Source organism: Phyllostomus hastatus, unplaced genomic scaffold, assembly GCF_019186645.2.
Source record: "Phyllostomus hastatus isolate PE091 unplaced genomic scaffold, TTU_PhHast_1.1 phas_contig_348, whole genome shotgun sequence".
Taxonomy (NCBI): Eukaryota; Metazoa; Chordata; class Mammalia; order Chiroptera; family Phyllostomidae; genus Phyllostomus; species Phyllostomus hastatus.
Window position 1 is genome coordinate 7,675,220 of NW_025333860.1, and position 20,531 is coordinate 7,695,750.

Consider the following 20,531-nt stretch of genomic DNA (forward strand, 5'->3'; position numbering starts at 1 on the left):
TACTTTCGGGAGCAACTCCGTCTCCAGCCTCCCTTGCTCAGCTCACAGGCGCCTTTCCCCAGCCAAGGGTCTCAGCGAAGTGCCTGCCTTTGGAGCTTAGTTTTAACCTTGGCGGTCGCTCTGGCCAACGGCAGCTGGTCCCGGATTCCTGACGTTTCTTCTGCATTCCTTGCATGTTTTAGGCTGTCCCAGTGGGTCGGGCCTCTTTGCCTGTCACTCGCTGTTTCTCTGATTTTTAGCACCAGTTAGTTTCTGGGGCTTTTGGGGACGTTCTCTTTTCGCAAATAGCCCAGATTTCTCCCGGACATGATGAATGATACCCCGTCGGCGTTTCGAGCCCCAGCTTTGATCCCAATTTTGCGCTCCCGGTCACCCGTCGCAACTTGTTCCACTTTGCCTCCCCTCTTTCTAATTATGGGACGGATTGTGTTTTGGGGTTTGGGGAGAAGAGCAGGAACTATTATTTTCATTTTTTTCCCTTGAGAGATGGGGGGGTGATGAAAAAGTTCAGATCTGCAGACACTGATCGCTTACTCTGCTTGTTGCAGAAGTGAGGGGAACCAGGCTTGTTGAAGTAATTGTGGTAGAAATGCATTAGCCTCAGAAGCTTCTGAAGTGGTCCATTCTGTCCCAGGACAGTGTGAAAAAAGAAGAAAGTTTAGATCTTTAAATGGTGGGTAGAAGGAGAAAGATAACTTTGAAAGGGACTGGTTAGACTAACAATTTGATGTTTTATAAGTGAATGAGCTTAAAAGTACTTAATTCATACCAGAATCTTTTGATGGAACTTTAAAAATGCATCGTGAATACAATTTAGAATCCCAGATGAAGGGCCAAATATGTTTTCTTGGGTCATTCAATGTTGTTTGAGCGAATATAATATACACATAAAAGACAAGGTTAATCTTAAGTACTATAGTGTGTGTATTCTTATGTAATGAGATTTCCAGGAAACATCCTTGATGAACTAGTAAGTTCCTGTAAGTTAATATAGCTAATAACCATTTAGTTGAAGAATAGAACAAAAATAATATTTAACAACATAGTAAGAAAAAGAGGTTTAATAATTACAGCTGTGCAATAAAATACATATGAAATTGATTGCATTTTTAAGTTTTTTCTTCTCTACTACAAATAAAATTTTTACTATGCAATATATATGACCACTCAGGGTATAATTTTTTTCTTTTTGAATTTCTATAAGAGTTTATTTTAGCCCAGCTGACAATACATGGCTGGGAGCAAGATCTCAAATGCTCCCGCTCAGAGTGTAATTTCAAGGAGATAAAGTAATACATCTTGTTCTATCATGTCTGCTCTCCTGTTATGGTTTAGAAAACAGATTGGGCTTGTTATCCATGCTGCCATATTTTATTTATAAATGAAATTAGGTCTTAGGTTACAGTATTATTAAAGACGATTTCTCCATTTTAAAATGATTAACATTCAACCTGCTTATGAGACCCCCTGTTCTTTTTTGAGGGGACTCTTAGCACATAAAATTTCAGAAATCCCATGCTGCTTCAAGACCTATATACAACAAGAAACATTTGTGAGAGAGTGTGATTGACCTCCACGATGTGTGCATCAAAAAAAGCAGAACTTGCACACTTATATTTCCCACTGGTACCTCAAATTCAAGCAAAGACTAGGTTTATAATAGTTTTTTTTCTCCCCCTTTACCTGCAGAAAGCCAAAAAACTCTACTCCTCTTCTGTTATCTGTCTTAAGTGGCACTACATCCAAACATGAGGCCTGGCAGTCGTTCTGGTCCCTTTCACTCATCACCCACATCCATTCTCTTTCTCAGTAATATCTTTCATATCTTATTCCATTAACTTCATTCATGTCTTAGTTTAAACCTTCCCACCTCTATTCTTCCACCTCCCTGTACCACTGATGGCCTGAGTGATCTTTAAAAGGCAGATCTGATCCTGTTACTCCCTGCCTAAAATCTTTAGTGATCACCAGATTTAGAACAAAGCCCAAATTTTAGCACAACATACAAAGATTCTTCAAATTCTAGAAGCTCCTATCATCTAATCTATCATCACACCATCATGTCACCCCATTCTTCTCTCCAGCCAAACTGCACTGTTCTTAGTTCCTCAAATGCATAATGATGTTGTTACAGAACAGAACAAGGTGGGCCTGAGACAATATAGTATTATTGAAAGAAGGCCCCAGGTCCGTTATGTCCGCCGCCCGAGGAAAGACATCTCTCAATGCCAGAGATTCGTGAAAAGGAAATGTTTATTTAATGCTATACAGACTTATAGTAGTGACCTAATGTCTTTATCAAAAATCCCAAAGTCCCTTAAAACACCCACAAACACAGTCACAGTCCTTCCTTCCTTCCCCCTTTGCCCAGTCCAGAGTACCGTAACTCAGGAAAGGAAATAGAAGTCCATGGCTCAGACAGTCCTCTGGTTCTTAGTCCTCCTTCTCGACTGGGAGACCTCCCTGGGTTCCCGGCACCCTCGGCTGAGTCGCCAGGATCTCTGCTAAAACCAGGTGGTGGTTCCCCTTCTAAAGCTGTGGGGGTCCCTGCTCTGTCCAGGCCTCGTGGTTCTCTCTCTCTGGGATGCAGGAGTCTCCACTCCGTCAAAGCCACGTGGTTCTCTCTCCTAAAGGCCGCCAAGTCTGGGTTTTAAATCCCCGCGGCCAATCTTCCTCTGCAGCCTCATTTCCGACTCCTCCCACACTCGGCTTCACATGCCAGAACTCGTATCCTTCCAGCTTTACTGGGCTGCCATCTTGAGTCTGGGCAGGTGTGGCCCCCATGTCCTGGAGCCAATCTTCTCCGAGCTCCCACGCAGGCGCTGTAGCTTGGGGGATCTGCCCCCAGTCACGTCTTGGTGGGGAAGTTACTTCCATTCCCCTGGCTCGGAGATGATCACAGCTATTTAACATATCCATACAACCAGCCAAAGGCTATAGATATGTTAAATGACCACACCAGAGGGTAGCTGCAAGGCTGTTGCTATGCAAAACAGATCTCAATGGCCTTGCTCCATTTGTCCCTTCCCCCAAACCCACACCCTGGGTGGGAGTATGGAGACATCTTAAAATCTCCTGGACACCTTAAGTTCTGGACCCCATTTCAAATGCCCATTTGGGGTCCCCCCTCTTGGCTGCACCCTGTAACAATGTTTCATTCCATAGGAATTTAACACATGCTGTGCCCAGTGCTTTTCCATACCTTCTTCCTTCAAAACTCAGGCCATGTATTACTTCCTCCAAGAAGCTTTCCAAATCTCTGAATTATTTAGAAATCCCATCCTACTAGTACTCATGTTCATTTCCTATTACTTACTGCAGTATTTAAATTGTCTATATACTGGTCAGTGAAACGCTTACTAGCACCTACACATAGCAGGTACTACAGGTCATTGCTTCACTCATTTATTTATTCTTTTTAAATTGCTTGATTGACTACTATTTTTCAGACACTCTGCTAGTCCCTGATGATCCACTGTGAACCAAACAGACATAATCTCTGCCTTCACAGACTTTCCAGTCTAGTTTTAGGCAAATTACTTAGCATGAACTACCTACCCTGCCTTCCTTAATATCTGTCCAGATCTGTCTTAAAACAATCTCTTAAAATTTCTACTGTGCTCCCTATTTGAAGAATTCTTTTTGACCATGTCTACACTCACATTAATTGTTTTTATTAATGTTAGTGCAAGCTTTGGCCATGTTTTTCCCAGATCATATAGTCATTTGTCTGCAGATTGCTTCCTAGAGGAGAGCACCCATGCCCTCTTGTTCAAAGCTGTACCTCCAGTGTCTGGGACAGTGATATCCCCAATAAACATTTGATGAATAACTTAAATTTAGACTAAATTGATACGAATATTTTTCCTTCCCCTCAATCATTTTTATTAGTCTTGCTACCACTATACCAGTTATCTCTTATAGTTCAATGACCAAAACTGCCCCAAGTATTAAAAGTAAAACACACCAAGATTTTCGCCTTTGTTGGGAAAATATGTTTTACAGTCTTGACATTGTGCTTTGTGTCCATGATTCCTGAGGATGCTCTGCAATGAGCTCCTAGAATCTTGTCTTCTGTAAGTCAGGAGCTTTCCCAGGCATATTATCACCTACAACTCACCTATCTGGAACTCCCTCCCTACACTGTGGCTGAGTCATTTCCTCTTCAGTCTCCTGTTTGAAGCTTGCTCTTTGTTCTGTCCTTTCTTCAGTCTGACCATCCCTCCTCCACTCCCATTGATTCTCTCAGTTTAAGTATACTACTCATGATGTTCATGAATGCCTATTTATGTCTTTAATCAGTTTAGAATTTTAGCTGTTTTTTTTCCTTTTCTATTAGCTGATCTTAAACCCTGCGTGCTTATTCTTTCTGATCAAAAAGGGACTTGTTATATATTATGTATATATATTATGTCCAGGGGTGTCCAACCCATGGCCTAGGATGGCTCTGAATGCAGCCCAACACAAAATCTAAATTTACTTAAAACATTTTGAGATTTTGTTTTTGTTTTTGTTAGTGTTTGTGTTTGTGTATTTAATGTGTGACTTAAGACAATTCTTCCAGTGTGGCCAGAGACACTGAAAGTTTGAACACCCCTAACTGCAAAGATATGTTAAGGAAGTCCAGGCTTTTAAATAAGTTCAAACTAGTTAACACTCAGATACTTTCTTCCTGATTTTTATAAAACCCAATGTACAATGAGTTTGACTCTGCCTTTGAGAACTATATGATGTCCTGTAATTACTTACCTGAACATCTGGCTGACTTTGTACCTGACATCCTTCTAACAAAGAGCTCAAACTGGTTCACAAACACTTAGGTAAGTAATCTAGTTATCTTTCTGCGTCATCTGAAAAAGTTGTGACAAGTTTGCATACCTCCATGGGGAGGAGAGAAAGCTGAGATAAGAGTTCTAGGTCACTTCCGAAGCCCATAAGTAGAACAGAAAGTGGTTCCTACTCTTATATCAGTGAGTGTGTGTATGTATTTGGAAACAAGAAATAAAATCTCCCTTCACTATTCTGACTCCTGCTGCCCTACCATGAGCTCAGTATTGCTGTCTGTGGTTCCCAAATTATATGTACTTTTTCTTGTCTGATTTATTTTATTTTTATTTTATTTTTAATTGTTGACATGTATATTAGTTTCAAATATACAACATAGTGATTAGATGTTTGTACACCTTACAGAATGTCACCACATCATTTGTACTTTTGAAATCCTTTTTAGGTAGGTTTTTTTTTTATTGATTTTAGAAAGAGAGAGAAAGAGGGGAGGCAGGCAGAGAGAGCAAAACAGTGATATGTTCCACTTCTTGATATATTGATTGGTGGTTTTCTCGTATGTGTTCTGACCAGGAATTGAACCTGCAACCTTGGAGTATAGGGACAACACTCCAACTGAGCTCCCTGGCCAGGGCTCTTTAGGTAGTTTGAGGTGATTCAGTCACTTGGGAAAATTATGTAGTGTTTACATTTATAAATACAGAGAACTAATGAATTTTAGAGCCCAGAGGAAGATCTTTGAGAAGAGCTGGCATGTGTTCAAAAAGCAAGGAAGCAATCTGTATAATGCAGATGGAACAAAAAAGGAGTCAACTTTGATCAGCACAATGGTTTGACCTGCCAAATAAGATCAGATATCTAATTCTCATTACAGTAGTTGCCAGTGGCTAAGGAAATTGTAGAAATACATTGCAGGCACTTAAACTATTCAAATAATATATTGTGTGGTAAAGAAAAGGAAGAGGATCTTCACAGATTATAGACAAGTAGGCACCAAAACCTTTAGGAAACTCAGCATGCTATATAAAATTCTACTCCAAGTTCATTCCTGAATTGTCTCATGGGCACTATGAGTCAGAAAGCAGTAGGCTGTGATAATGTTGTATAATAGCTAACTCACAGAGATGTCAAAATTGAAGGAAATAAAACAAAGAATTGCCTGGAGCTGAGTCCCTCCTGGACATTGGCTCAAACTGAACAACTAGGTCTATAAACATGAGAACCAAATGACTGGAAAATGTGACTGAATGGAAAATTGCCAAAACTTTCCTAGGGTAATAATTTAACAATCTTGGAAATGTGGTTTGTCTCCTGTCGGCACAACTGGAGAAAATGTTCAAAAGAATGATAACATACACAGATGCCTTCCCTGGAAAATCTGTGTCACCTACAGTTTTCTCTTTGGAGAATGTTTTAAACTTGACAAAAATTTACAAAACCTTATTTTTAATAACACCATATTTTCAAATAATGCTCACCTTTAGTTTTGTCTTTCTGTTAATAGACTAACCTAAAGTACATGACAATTGCCCCACAAAAAAATTGAAGAATTTTCAAGAGCATTTAAAAATGACTCTTACTGATGTCCTGGCCATCTAGCTCAGTTGATTAAAGCGCCATCCTGATACACCAAGGCGGAGGATTCGATCCAGGGTCAGGACACATACAAGAATACATAAATAAATGGAACAACAAATTGGTGTTTCTCTTTCCCCCCTTCTCTCTCTCTTTAAAAAAAATCAATGAAGAAAATTTTTAAAAATAACTATTACTGTCTTTTGTTTTTTGTTTTATAGGTTTTACTATAGTGACCCCATACTTTAAATTGTGCATAGACACTTTTTTTTTTTTGAGAGCACGATTATTACAGCTGAGGACAGTGAGACGAAGGGCTTAGGACAGAAGCAGCAGCAGGAGAGGGCCCACGGGGTGCTCTGCTATGGCTCCCTAGGAACGTTACAGGAAAGAAGTGAGCCATGGCAGGGCTGCTCTTAGCTCATTGGAAAGTAAGAGAAAAAGGGGCCTGGGAGACAGGTTGAGGGGGTAGCCTGGGTTGAGCTGCCACTATCCATTGCTCTCCTGGTTGCAAATCTTGTGGGGACCCTTAGATTTTAGGGGAGGGAGGGAAAGATGCACACCCGAGAAGAAAGAAAGACGTGGGTGTGCTCCAGTGAGAGCCTGTCAGGACTTTTTTGACTGATACAAACATATATTTAACAAAAAGTTTGATATGAAAACATATGCAGCCCATTTTTCATAGTAAACCAGGCCCTTTGGAGAGGAGACATGTGCAGTTGATTTTTCTGATGAGCACACGATGATACTACTTCTCCCTGTTACCACAGTTCCAGTGTTGTTCTGCTGCCCACTGTTTGCCATCATCACATACTCATCTGTCACAGGACCATATCCTCACAATTATTCCTGGGACATGCCTGACACCGTTAATTTCAATGGTAACTTCTTGTCCATAAATTTTCAACTCAAAAGAGGGAGGTGTACCCCTAGCACTACTTGCCAAGCTAAAGATACCTTGGAATAGAATTCACGGCCTTCCTCCGGCTCCCATGGCAGACCCCAGGAATGTTTTAAAGTAAATTCCGGGCATCATATTATTATATTGGTACATGCTTCTCTAGTATCTTTAATAGATTAGGGCCTTTAAAAAAATACCACAAAAATAGTGGTATCACACCTACAAAATTAATAGTTATTCCTTTATTCAGTCTAATGCCTGGTCCAAACAAAATCTGTATATTTCCTTTAGCTGGTATGTCTTTGGTTCTTTTTGATTTGCCCTCCCCTCACTCCCCATCATCATGCTGTTTGTTTGTTGAGGAGACAAGGTTAATTTATCCTGTAGAATTTCCCACATTTGGCTGATTGTATTTTTCTTGTGTTATTTAGCATATTCCTTTCCCTTCTATTTTCTATAAACTAGAAGTTAGGTAGAGAGGCTGGGTTTGAGTCAGGTATTAAGTTTTTTGGCAAAAATACTTGCTATTGGGGATGCAGTATACTTCCTAATGTATCACAGCAGGCAGCACATAATGTCTTGTGGTCTCAATTTCAGAAATAAATGAAATAATTGTTGTGACCTAGCTATTATCAGCCTGTGCTGCTAGCTAGCTGTCTTTTAACAAATATATTGTGTTTGACCCCCGACATTTTCTCCCCATGTAGGGTCTATGCGTCTATAAAAGAGGTTCTGCTGGGTGTTTCCAGGCCTTTAGAGTTTGAGACCAGATCTTTCCTTGCACTCATTGGCAAAAGGGACCCTGTGGGTCATCCTCTCAGTGCATACTGTGTGGTTCTCACTTCAAGGCTTTCTTTGATTGATGACTTGGTGATTTCCAGGTTTCTTGGCTCTTTTGACCCTTATAATTCCATCTTTTCGAACCTTCATTCTGTCAGCACAGTTGTGGTCACCCCCTTCTTGTCACTAAGAGTAGTTTGATCCTACCTGTTAGTGTTTTAGAGCAGCAGTTTTCAACCTTTTTCATCTCATGGCACACATGAACTAATTATTAAAATTGTGTGGCACACCAAAAAAATATATTTGTTGCTGATCTGACATTTAAAAATAGGTATAATTTTGATGCAATGGACGGCAATTGTTATATTGGCTGTTGTCATTTTTTTATTTGACAACGTGAGGGAAAAGAGGTCATGCCCCTGACTAGAGTCAGGTATCTCATGTTTTGAAACTTCTTGCAGTACACCTGCCATGGCACAGCCTTCAAGAAATCACTATTCTAGATTTCCAGGGGATGTTTTTTACCTAGCTGTTTTTGGGTTTTTGATTTTTTTTTTTTTGGTAAAGATGTTGACTATAGAATTTTTTCTTTTCTGTCCTAGTTGTTCTCACCATTTTCACAAGATTCTGGGAGATCACAAAATTACTCTGCTGCCTTTCTTGCCTCTATATACTCTAGGCATTTTAGAGTTTAAATCACCTGCTATTTAACCTAAAGTTATTTCTTATAATCCTATTGTTAAAATACTTTCATTTGACCACTACTAGTTATTGTGGCTTTTTTGGGGGGGGGAGGGGTGCTATTCAAGGATTGTGAGGTATAAATGAGCATAAATTTAAGTATGAATATTCTCTGGGCAATAGTCGGGCAGGCTTCTGTCTGACTTGAATCTCCCATGTAGTTTCAGCAGGAGCTGTAACATATTGCTACACTTTATCGTAAAACTGAGAAAACCAAAAAGGCTCCTAGCAAAGGGCAGCCAAGCAGGCCATCTGAAAGGCTCTGCCTTTACCGTGACATCTGATCTGAACAAGAATGATACTAAATTCAGATACGTGTCTGCAAACTAGCCTTGGACAGCATTTGCTGGGCATGTTTTATTTATTGGAACTAGAAAAGGAGATTAGTTGAACTCACTAAGAGCAAATCAGACGTAAGAATTTTGGAAGTTTAGGTCTCATCACAAATGTTAAAGAAAGTGTGATAAATTTAGTGGTATGGACTCTACTGTCTTAAAGTTTTGCAGTGTCTGATTAAGCCATTTCTGAGGCATTTTAGGCTCCATGTTGAGATCAACTAAAAGTAAATAGTCTGATAGTTTTGCGCCTTTGGTATTATGCTGCAGGGCCAAGACTGAACTGCCAAAATATCCATATTAATCAGTAAACACTTTTGTATAGAGAATCAGAGCGAGGTGTACACCACTAGTGAACAGGCAGTGAAACTGTGCGTCCACTCTGTTATAGCCATCACTGAATGACTAGAGTCTTGAAGCAAAACAAACCTGGAGCCAAAGGGCAGAGGTGAGAGCCCAGTGCCAGCATCAGGCAACAGGAATTGGGTCCTTCCTCCACTATTTTACTGAGCGACCTTTGGCAAGTGACTAAGTTGCATATTTGTAAAGTGAAGATAAAAACAGTCTCTTAACTCATAGAGCTATTATGACAATTAAATGAATAGAGGTAAAGTGTTCAAAACAGCACCTCGCAGTTTAGTAAGCTTTGTGTAAGTGTTTTCTACCATTCTTATCTTTCTTCATGAGTTGGTGTGTTGGGTCATATTCGCACATGATATGACAGAGTGAATACTGCCTTTCAGGTTGTAGCAGTGGAGGTCTTTCACAACCACCATCAAACACTGGGAACTTTATTTACTTGAATTAGAATTAGCTGTGGCCATGTCACTAACAAAAAAGATCCCATTGGGTAAGTAAACTGAGCCCCAAATTGAGGTTTAATATAATTTTGTTTCATTGCTTCCTTTAGAGTGATGATCTGCAAAGAGAATTTGTTATTGGAGCAGTGATCTTTCAAGTGATATCTTCAGGCTCCAAAAATATTATTGTAGCTTTTAATAGTGCTTGATTTTAACTCAGAACACACTTTAGGAAGATTTTTATACCTTTAATGCATAGCTCTAGTTTCATAGTATTATTTTTTTGTATTTTTTAATGAAAAAAATCACATGATATCTAATTTTCCCCCCAGATAATGTGAACATTAGGATAAAAGACTTTATAATGTTGAAACAAATTAATTTCAGATAAATTATTGAGTGTTTTTTTATATAAACATTTTTCATAATTTCAGCATAGCACTAAAATTTTCTATTTATATCTGACTTCTTAGAGATACATTTTGTGTAAAGTGAGATGTGTCTGCACCCCGTGAGGTTTTATTTACTTATTGTTTCTTCTTTGTTTGACATAAAACTATAGGAACCATCAGCATATCAAATTTTAATTTTAAATTCCTTTAGTTCAATTTGAATTTAAAGTCTGTAACATTGCATTTGACTCTATAAGAGCACTTTATAATCCTGTCATTTGAATTCTAGTGAGTTGAGTCACTCACTACTCTTCAGAAGAGGGAAAAATGTATAAGAAAAATCTATCTTTATATGTCTTTAACAGTTTTTATGGGAAATCAGATGTCCAACAAGAATTAATAAAAATCCTTATAAATTAAGAAGTTGAGAAGTTAAATATATCTCAGTCCAGAACATCTGGTTTGAAGTAGTTGCTAATTTGAGGGGGAAACTTGATTCACTATTTTATAGGAATAGGAAGTATTACATAGTAATCCTCATTCCATCCTGTAGTTTCTCTGTATTGACACATTGTAACACCACAGTGTCAAATCCTGGAGTATCCCAGCCGGGAGATTTCTGAATCTCCTGTCCCACTGCTTCTTTAAAACTAAGATACTGGGTGTCATTTTAAACCAAAAATTCAATGAAGATTTTCAGTCATTAAGCACAAATATTTAATTTGTGTGGCTAAATTTAACCAAACAATTTAGAATAAGAGTACCCATACAGGGCTATTTCTTCTCTATTTCTAACCCATGCCCATGTTGTGTTAAAGTAAAAAATTTAGTTCCCTATTTTAAATTTCAAAATAAATTACCTGATTCTAAAACCAAATAAAAGAAAGATCATTTTAGAGAAAAAAAATGTAATTTTGATTTTGAAAGATACGTGGAATCTCCATTGTTTGTGATAATGAAGGCTGCATACCGTTACTTGCCTCAAAGCAGCTTTTCCATCCTCAGAAGAGTGGAAGGTGAGCTGTCCAATAACGATAACAGGCCCGTGTGAACCCCACCACTAGCTGTTTGTGTCTCGAAGCTGTGCACGCCTCCCACCACCACCAAGCCTGAGAGTCGGTACCTCTCTGGCAGATGACAGGCGGCCAGACTCTTCTCGAGCCCTCCCTCCCCCCCACTCCACACACACACGTACACTTACACACACAGATGACTAACGAACAAAAATAAAACAAGCACTTTCAAATAGACAATGTCATGGTCTATTAATAGTATATAAATTCCTTATCCTCAGTTTTTGAAATACTATTTTTCTTCCCCCCGCCTTAATCATGTTCCTAATAAAGACCTTAAAAATTTTTCCATTCACTGCCCCCCCCCCATAATTTAGGATAAGAAATCTGATACTTCAACATGTGCAAAAATACATCATCTACCCTTTCCAGTAAAAATTCCAGCTTCTCTCTGCTTTATTTGTGTTTCAAAGTTACAAATAACCATACTTATTTGGAGACTTACATTGTGTTTTGGACCAGAATTTAATTAGACTTTTTAATAAATTTACCAAAATGGCTTTAGATAAACATCTGAGAGATACATGCAGCTTTAGAGATTTTTCAGATATACTGTTAAGGGTTATTCTCAAAGTGTTCTCCTAATTTTTCTGCAGAACTGATAGTTCGGGATTTCCACAAGTCTTGAATTTGATTGGAATTTAAGATTTTAAAGGGTTTTAGCTCCTTAAAAAGTATTTGAGTAAAAAATAAAGCAGCATACATATAAATGTGTTTAATGCCAAATTAATCAAATGTTGAAATATTTGAGTGACCCAGAGATTTAACAGCAGTAAAAGTCTCAGCTGAAGATACTGAAAATGTACCCTGAATCATAGAGGAGAGGTTTAGATAGGCAAATAGGGACAAGGGTCAGGAGAAAAAATGAAAAGAAAGGCAGAATGGATGACAAGTTTCTTGAAGTCACATTTCAGTGGAACTGCAATAGGAAGAACCTGTTAGGAAGAATATCTAGCTCACACTGGGGAGGAGGAGGAGGAACAAGGGGACTCTGTTGAGTGCTTTACTTTCCTTTATCTCCTCCGGTGCTCCCAGTAAGTCTGCAAGGCAGCTGTCATTCCCAGGTGACAGATGAGGAGACTGAATCAGTGTGGAATTCCGCTAAATACTGAAGCAAAGAAACAAATTGTTTTAGCGTCTAAAAAAAAAAAGTATATAACATATTACAAACGCTAAGTGCTCCAAATTAGATGAAAATCTGCTACTGATCTGTGGTTTCCTCTCAGGGAAGTATGGGGAAGTTCAAAAAGAGCTCATGAGGCCAAGGGAATGAATTGATACGGTGGCAAATAGAACCTAGTAGTATCTGTTTCCATAGTTCCTGTATTTTGGCTATACTAATTGATGCTCTCAGCACATCCATTTTGAAAAACAATATATATTTTAAAGAAATATGACATTTAGAAATGCCACAAGAAATGAAACATCTTCATTATTTCAAAGTAAACATTTTTTAGTTGAATAATTTGGCAAAGTTACATAATGTAACTCAACTTTTAAACAAATTTTGTGTGTATGGCACTAAAAGTAACACAGCCTTGGCCCTGGCCTGGCAGTGTAGTTAATTAGAGTGTTGTCTCAACACCCCAAAGTTACCAGTTCACTCTCCGGACAGGACACATTCAGGAATCGACCAATGGAAGCATCGAAATTATTATTTCTCTCTCTGTCGCTGTCTCTCACATTCTCTCTGCTCTGTCTTAAAACTCAATCAATAAATATTTTTAAAGTAACACACTTCTTAAAACTTGGGTAATAAAGTAAGGATTGAGAATAAAAATTGCCCCTAGTCCTACCATCTAGGTTTAAGGGAAAAAACATTTTGGTATAATTCCTTTCCCATCTGCTTATCATTATAATTCCTTCCTTTTCTGCTTTTCTGTTGAGTATCCTGCTTATATTTCATGCTAGCTCTGAACTTTGTAAAATGTACATATATAATGAATGATTTTTAGTAAATTTATAGTTGCACAAATCCACAATATAGTGTTAAAAGATTTACATCGTCCCAAAAAGAAATCCCATGGCCAGTTTGCTCCAGACTTCCCTCTCTTGGCCTTAGGTGACCACCAGTATAATTTCTACCTATAGATTTGCCTTTTCTGGATATTTCATATTAATGGAATTATACAATAGGTAGAATTTTGCAACTGACTTCTTTCACTTAACAATGTTTTCAAGATTCATCCATTCTTTGTAGCATGTAGTAGTATTTTGTTCCTTTTTAATGCTGAATTGTTTTCCATTGTATGTAGATATACCATATTTTGCTTATCTCTTCACTAGCTGATGTACATTTGGGTTATTTTCACTTTGGAGCTATTATGAATAATACTTCTATGAACATTCATCTTCAAGTCTTTTCTGTGCACATATGTTTTCAGTTCTTGAGTATATACGTAAGAGTAGAGTTGCTGGATAATATGATAAATTTGTGTTTAACTTTTGAACAAACTGCCAAATTGTTTTCCAAAGTAGCTATAACATTTATGTTCCCACCAGCACTGTATGGGGGTTCCAGTGTCTCCATTTCCAGGCCAGCACTTATTTTCTGCTTTTTTAATTATAGACATTCAAGTGGGTGTGAGATAGTAATGGTTTTAATTGGCATTTTACTAAAGAATAATGATGCTGAACATCTTTACAAGTGCTTATTAGCCATTCATGTATCCTTTTTATTCAGATGTAGTTTCAGATCTGTTGTTCATTTTTTAAATTGTGTTGCTTGTCTTCCTGTTAAGGGTTGTAATCTAGTATGTTATTTGTTGTTCAAATAATTCTAGCTTAGGCATTGGAAGCTCTTCCTGGTTGTCTGGTCTATCTATCTCTTTTTTAAAAGAGCTTTACAAGATATAATTCACATACCATACAACTCACCCATTCAAAGTTTACAATTCAATGACTTCTGTACTCTTGTATATTCACGTGTTTGTACAACCATCATCAGAACTCTCCACCTCTTAGCCCTCGCCCTTTGAACCTCCATCCCCTGGCAGCCTTTAATCTACTTGGCTTGCACTGTAGATTTGCCTGTTCTGGACATTCTGTGTAAATTGAATCATTAATATGTTGTCCTAGTAACTGCCTTCTTTCACTTAGCATAATGTTTTCAAGGTTCATCTATCTGGTCTCTTTTTCTTTCTTACTTGTTTTATTTCTTGTTGTTTTTGTATGATTTCTATCTGGTCTCTTTAATCGTCACCCAAGGATATGTTTATTGTTTTTAGAAAGAAGGGGGGTGAGAGAGAGAGAGAGAGAAACGTCAATGTGAGAGAAACATCTATCAGTTGCCTCCCATAGGCGCCTGGACCAGGGATTGAACCCACAACCTAAGTATGTGTCCTGACCAGGAATCGAACCCTCAACTTTTTAGTGTATAGGACAACACTCCATTCAGCCAAAGTTCTATCCAGTCTTTTTAATCTTTAGCTATTTAGATGTTCCTTCTACATACTTGTAATCCATGTGAGTATAGAATTTAGTGTTCTGATATTGTGACTTAACATTATTTTATCTACATTTTTCTATTCTGTAGAGTCTGCATATTTATTTTATGGTGAAAATACAGCAAGTTAGTGTTCATTTAACACTTCATTTAAGGGACTGCTAATTATATATATAAACATATTATGTATGTAATATTTATATCATAAGTTATATAATATATATGAATTTCAAAGTGAATTCCCATATACTCACCACCTACATTCTACCATATTTTACTATACTTACTTTATCATATATCTAACCATCCATCTATCCATCAATTTATCTTAGTTTTTAGTTCATTTCAAAATATAGATGTCAGTACACTTCCCCCAAATACTTCAACATTTATATCATTAACTAGAATATTAGTTTATAGAATTTACATATAATAAAACATCCTGAACAGTGTGGCTCAGTTGGTTGGGTGTCATCCTATAGAGTGAAAGGTCACAGGTTTGATTCCAGGTCAGGGCATATGCCAGGGTTGTAGGTTTGGTCCCCAATTGAGGTGCATACAAAAGGAAACTGATTGATGATTTTCTCTCATATTGATGTTTTCCCCCCTTTCTTTCTCCCTCCCTTTCCTTCTCTCTAAAATAAATAAATTAAACCTTTTTGAAATTTACATATAATAAATACATGAATCTTTAAAGTACATTTGCTGAATTTTAAAAAATCCATACATCTTTGTAACCCAAATCCCACACAGCTTCAGTTTTTACAAAGTGAAATGTCAAAGAAAACACTGGAGTACAATATGCACAGAATGGGTAAGCACTGTTTTGTGAACTTTTTTTTTTTTTTTCAGATAATACATGTTCCTATATACAGGTCACAGTATAAAATACCTCTCTTACAATCACAATAAAAAAATGAAAATCACTCAAGCACAGTGATTTTCAACCTTTTCCATCTCATGGTACACAAACTAATTACTAAAATTCTGCACTACACCAAAAATATTTTTTTTGCCAATCTGCAAAACAATAGGTATAATTTTGATTCATTCACACTGGATGGCTATTGTGCTCGCTGTTGTCATATTTTTATTTAACAGTCTAATGGAAAACACATTAGTGCTGCTGCCTAGATCATAAGGTACAGCATGTTTTAAGAGTCCTCGTGACTCATCAGTGTGCCTGCTACAGCCCACAAGTTGAAAATTGCTGATATAGGGTAGCAGGTTTTATAAGATACAGTGATGAATTCAAAGAAAGGATGACCAGCTTTTTGTGGTTAGAATGAAGGGGTTGGCATAAGCAGGAAAGGCCTCACTGAGGAAAAGGTGCTGTCCTGTCATACTGACATTGGCCAACACCTATATGGCGCTCATTATGTGCCAGCTGCCAAGCAGGTTCTGAGGACTCTACATTACTTACTCCTCTAACCCTCACAACCCACCAGGTACAATTGTTATTTTCCCATGGTATGTCAGACTGAGTCCAAAAAGATTAAGTAACTTGCGCAGGATCACAAAACCAGTAAGCAGCAGCACCATACAAGCTTTTGACTATTATACTGTATGAGTACTATACATTTCCTTGGTGGAAATTTGCTTTTTAACTTGGGGGGTTTATTTCAATCATTTATATGGAGCAAATCAACATGTTTTTCTATGATATTACCTTAGAGTGATAAAGAGAGAGAGAAAGGTACAATTTAGGGATATGTAGAAAGCATTTAGAACCAGAAGGGATGTTAGCCATCATCGAATACCATTTTCATTTCTAGTAACTTCATACTATTTTCATGCAGAGAATTGTTTGATATTTCCCAAATTAATTGTGTAACGGCATTAGAAAAGAGAACATTGACTTGATCATTCCCAAAGCTACCTGACATTAATGTTTATTAAGCCTAAATGAATATTTAAGAACACTTAGCACACCAAGTGAGGCAAAGAGGCAGTGTGACAAATTAAATACAGCATTATATTATGAGTCAGGAGACCAGAATTCAGGACTTCACATCTCAGAGGGTCAGTTTCCCCTCGGCAGAACGAAGGGAGTGAGTGCATGAGAGGGATGACAGATAGGTGCATGTGTTGCCACACCCAGCTTTCTAATCCATGACTGACATTACTAATCACCCATGGCATTCTTTTCTTCTGAACCTGACAACAGCTCCAGATCCTTCCCAACACAGTACTCAAAGCAGTGAGTACAGTTAGTCACAGTTGGCGCCCAAGCTGAAATCTGGTTGTCATCTTTGGATACGACAATCTATTGTATAAAGACTTCTAGTTTTTTGGGGTTTTTTTGGGGGGGGGGGTTGTTTATTTGTTTGTTTCTACCCTAGGCAAGGTTTTTTAAGATTTTATTTATTTATATTATTTTTTAGAGAGAGGGGAAAGGAGGGAGAAAAAGAAGGAGCGACACATGTGCGAGGGAAACATAGATTGGTGGCCTCTCTTACACCCCCAAACTGGAGGCCTGGCTAGCAACCCAGGTGTGTGCCTGACCAGGAATGGAACCAGTGACCTTTCAGTCTGCAGGCCGGTTCTCAATCCAATGAGCCACACCAGCCAGGGCTTTTTGAATGAGGGAGAGGGAGAGAAACTGATTTGGGAGAGAAACTGATTTGATAGAGAAACATTGATCAGTTGCCTCTCGTTCGTGCCCAACCTGGAATGGAACCGAACCTGCAACCCCGCCATGTGCCCTCACCAGGAATCAAACCTGCAACCTCTCGCTTTGCAGGATATCGCCCAACCAACCGAGCCACATTGGTCAGCGCAAGACTTCCAGTTCTAAATCCCAAAATACATCATCAGAAATTTGAAAACTTCCCAATGCCATAGGTACTTCCATCTTTCCAGTCTCTCTTTTCTCTAGGTATAAAGTGTGTATCACATAGGGTCCTGGGGCACTGACTTGTTCACATACTACTGAGTCTACCTAACTCCCCAGTCTTGGCCTTTCTTTATGTAGCCTTGCTCTCTTTCTGTAATGAATACTTTCCCCAGTGAGGTTTCCTTTTTCTTTGCACATTCACACAGGCTCTTGGGTGTGGAATCTAACTTCCTGACTATCAAAACGTCTTTCCCAACCTTGTGTGTTGTTGAATGCAGAGAGTTTATAAGGAGAGGAAGTTCATACCTGCTCCCTCACCACTCCCAGCACTTGTCTGAACTTATTCCTTATTGCCCTACCTCAGTTTCATAATTACTTGATCTCCCTCCTCCCTGATGGTTAGTAAGCCAAATAAATGCTTTAAACATTCATCTTCACTTCTAAAATATATACTTGTTCTGAGTTTCTGCATTGTATATTTTGGCATATATTTTATAATACAAATAATTTATAATTTTGTGTATTTTATCACCACTGTATAATTCTACAGTTACATATTGTGTAATTGTTTGTAAGTATGCAAAAATAGTGTTGTATTCAAGTCTTTAGATGCCTTCAGCTCCTATTTTCAAGAATTGAACCCAAATGAGTATCATTTTACCACATCCTTGTTTGTTGTCCTCACTCTTGAAGTCAGTAGGAAGGAATGCCCTGCTTGTAAGGTAGAAACCAATTTGATCCCTTGGTGTAACATCTCAATGGGATCATTTTACGTCTTATTTTACCACTTAATGCAACCAGGGCATTTAAAGGGAAAGGGTTAGGCATGAATTCCTTTGAGACAATATTTTTTTTCTTTTATCTGGCAGTTGAAATCCAGGGTATAGAATTATAATTTCCAACTTTCTTTTTTTTTTTTTTTAATATTTTATTTATTTATTTTTAGGGAGGGAAGGGAGGGAGTGGGAGAGAGAGAGAGAGAGAGAGAGTGAGAGAGAGAGAGAGAGAGAGAGAGATCAATGTGTGGTTGCTGGGGGTTATGGCCTGCAACCCAGGAATGTACCCTTGCTGGGAATCGAACCTGGGACACTTTGGTTCCCAGCCCGCGCTCAATCCACTGAGCTACGCCAGCCAGGGCTTTCCAACTTTCATAAATACAGTTTTAAAATAACTGTTGAAAAGAAATAAAAAATGGATGGTAATCTTAATTTACTAGTCACTTGACTTAATTTACTGGCAATAATTTGTGAAAAGAATAAAAACAGCACATGGCCATGGCTGGATTGCTCAGCTGGCTAGAGTGTCAACCTGATACACCAAGGTTGCGGGTTCAATCCCTGGTCAGGGCAGGTTGATACAAGAATCAACCAATAAATGCATAAGTAAGTGGGACAACAAACTGATGTTTCTCTTTCTCTTCTTCCTCTCTCTCTCTCTCTCAAATCAATATTTTTTAAAAATCAGCAATGCATAATACCAAATGATTTAACAATATAGAGTGTGTCGCAATCCCACCTATGGTAGTGAGTTTATTTTCCTGGAAAAGAGAGTGAATGACCACAGGTGTCGCCCATGGCACAGCTGTCATATCCCTGCTGAGCTGGTCTAGATAACATCCTGTTCTGCACACTGAACGAACACAGCAACCCCAGGCGTTGCCCAACTGGGTCTGGCACTTTCTCCTTGGATTGTTGTGCCACAGCCACCTGTCTGGTAGGGCTGAGGAAATAAGAGATGAGCTGGGAATGCAAAAAATGGTATAAAACTTAGTCCAAGTATTATCCCCCATAATCTGCTACAACTTTTTTGTAAACTTATTCTAAATTTTAAAAGTTTACTTAAGAGGTATTGTTAGCCCTGGTGCTTTGCACTGGTTTCGCACATACTACAAAATGTGACTATGATATTGTCAGATGATCCACTGAGGTAGCTTGGATGCTCATGATGAAAGATGGACTGGCCATCGGTCAGTATTGTGCTTTATTGCAATTGATTATTTCAAAATCTGTGTTTAAAAATTTGTGTTAATCTATAAAAGGAACAAACATGAGATTCCGTACGGCTGACTTGGAAATGAAACCATGAGCATGGACCCCTGAGTGATGAGGATGAGCTCGGAGCCATCACAGGCCCACACACACACTCATCCTCTAAGCTGCAGCTTGCCTCTAACACAAAGTAAGCTGGGGACTCTAAGTGTCTTAACATCCCTCACCTTCAATGTGCTTGTGCTTTAAATGGGGGTAACAGAAGTACTTGCCTCAGAGAATTGTGAAAGTTAAATAACATGTAAATTGCTTAGTACAAGGCCTTTTAGGACTTGTTACACAGTTTTGTTAGAGGACTTTGACAGATAGTTGCTATTATGACCACTGCTTCCAACACTCAGGAAGGAAAAGCTTCCCTACATAGGTCTTGTCTCTACTGTCCATGAAATAAATGTATTCCTGAGCATGACTTCTAAAGCCAATTTCACCTTGTATGAGCAACTCGATTTCCTGTGGGTATTCTTCCTGCGCTCTGAACTGCACTACAGTGGACTTTCCGAAGCTTTACCCCCGTTTTCTCTGCCTCAGTGTCATTTCCTCTAGATCATTGTTTAAGGACTTTTTAAGTATCCCTTCTTTGGGAAACTATTCCCAACTTTCCTGCCATGTTCCTTGTCCTTCCCTTCTGTGTACCAGTTACAACTCATCACCTTGGATTGCTGTCGTTTACATATCTAGCACCTTTACTAGTTGTGAAGATCAGAAATCATTACTTCTTCATCTCCATATTCTTCTGGTTCTTAGCACATATTTGGTGTCCAACAATGTTGATGAATCAATGCAACAGATATGAGTAGAGGTACTGTGGATACTCAAAAAT

At 38.4% G+C, this 20,531-nt stretch overlaps 1 protein-coding gene and 1 non-coding gene across 6 annotated transcripts in view; both read left to right on the plus strand.

The window, feature by feature from the left end:
- AP4S1 (adaptor related protein complex 4 subunit sigma 1) overlaps positions 1-20,531 on the plus strand; it is a 68,820-nt gene that overhangs the window by 1,754 nt on the left and 46,535 nt on the right. The gene's annotated exons all lie outside the window — the stretch shown is intronic.
- On the plus strand, positions 514-641 carry LOC123820529. Its single transcript, XR_006785988.1, has one exon. It is a non-coding gene; the product is annotated as a small nucleolar RNA SNORA66 (small nucleolar RNA).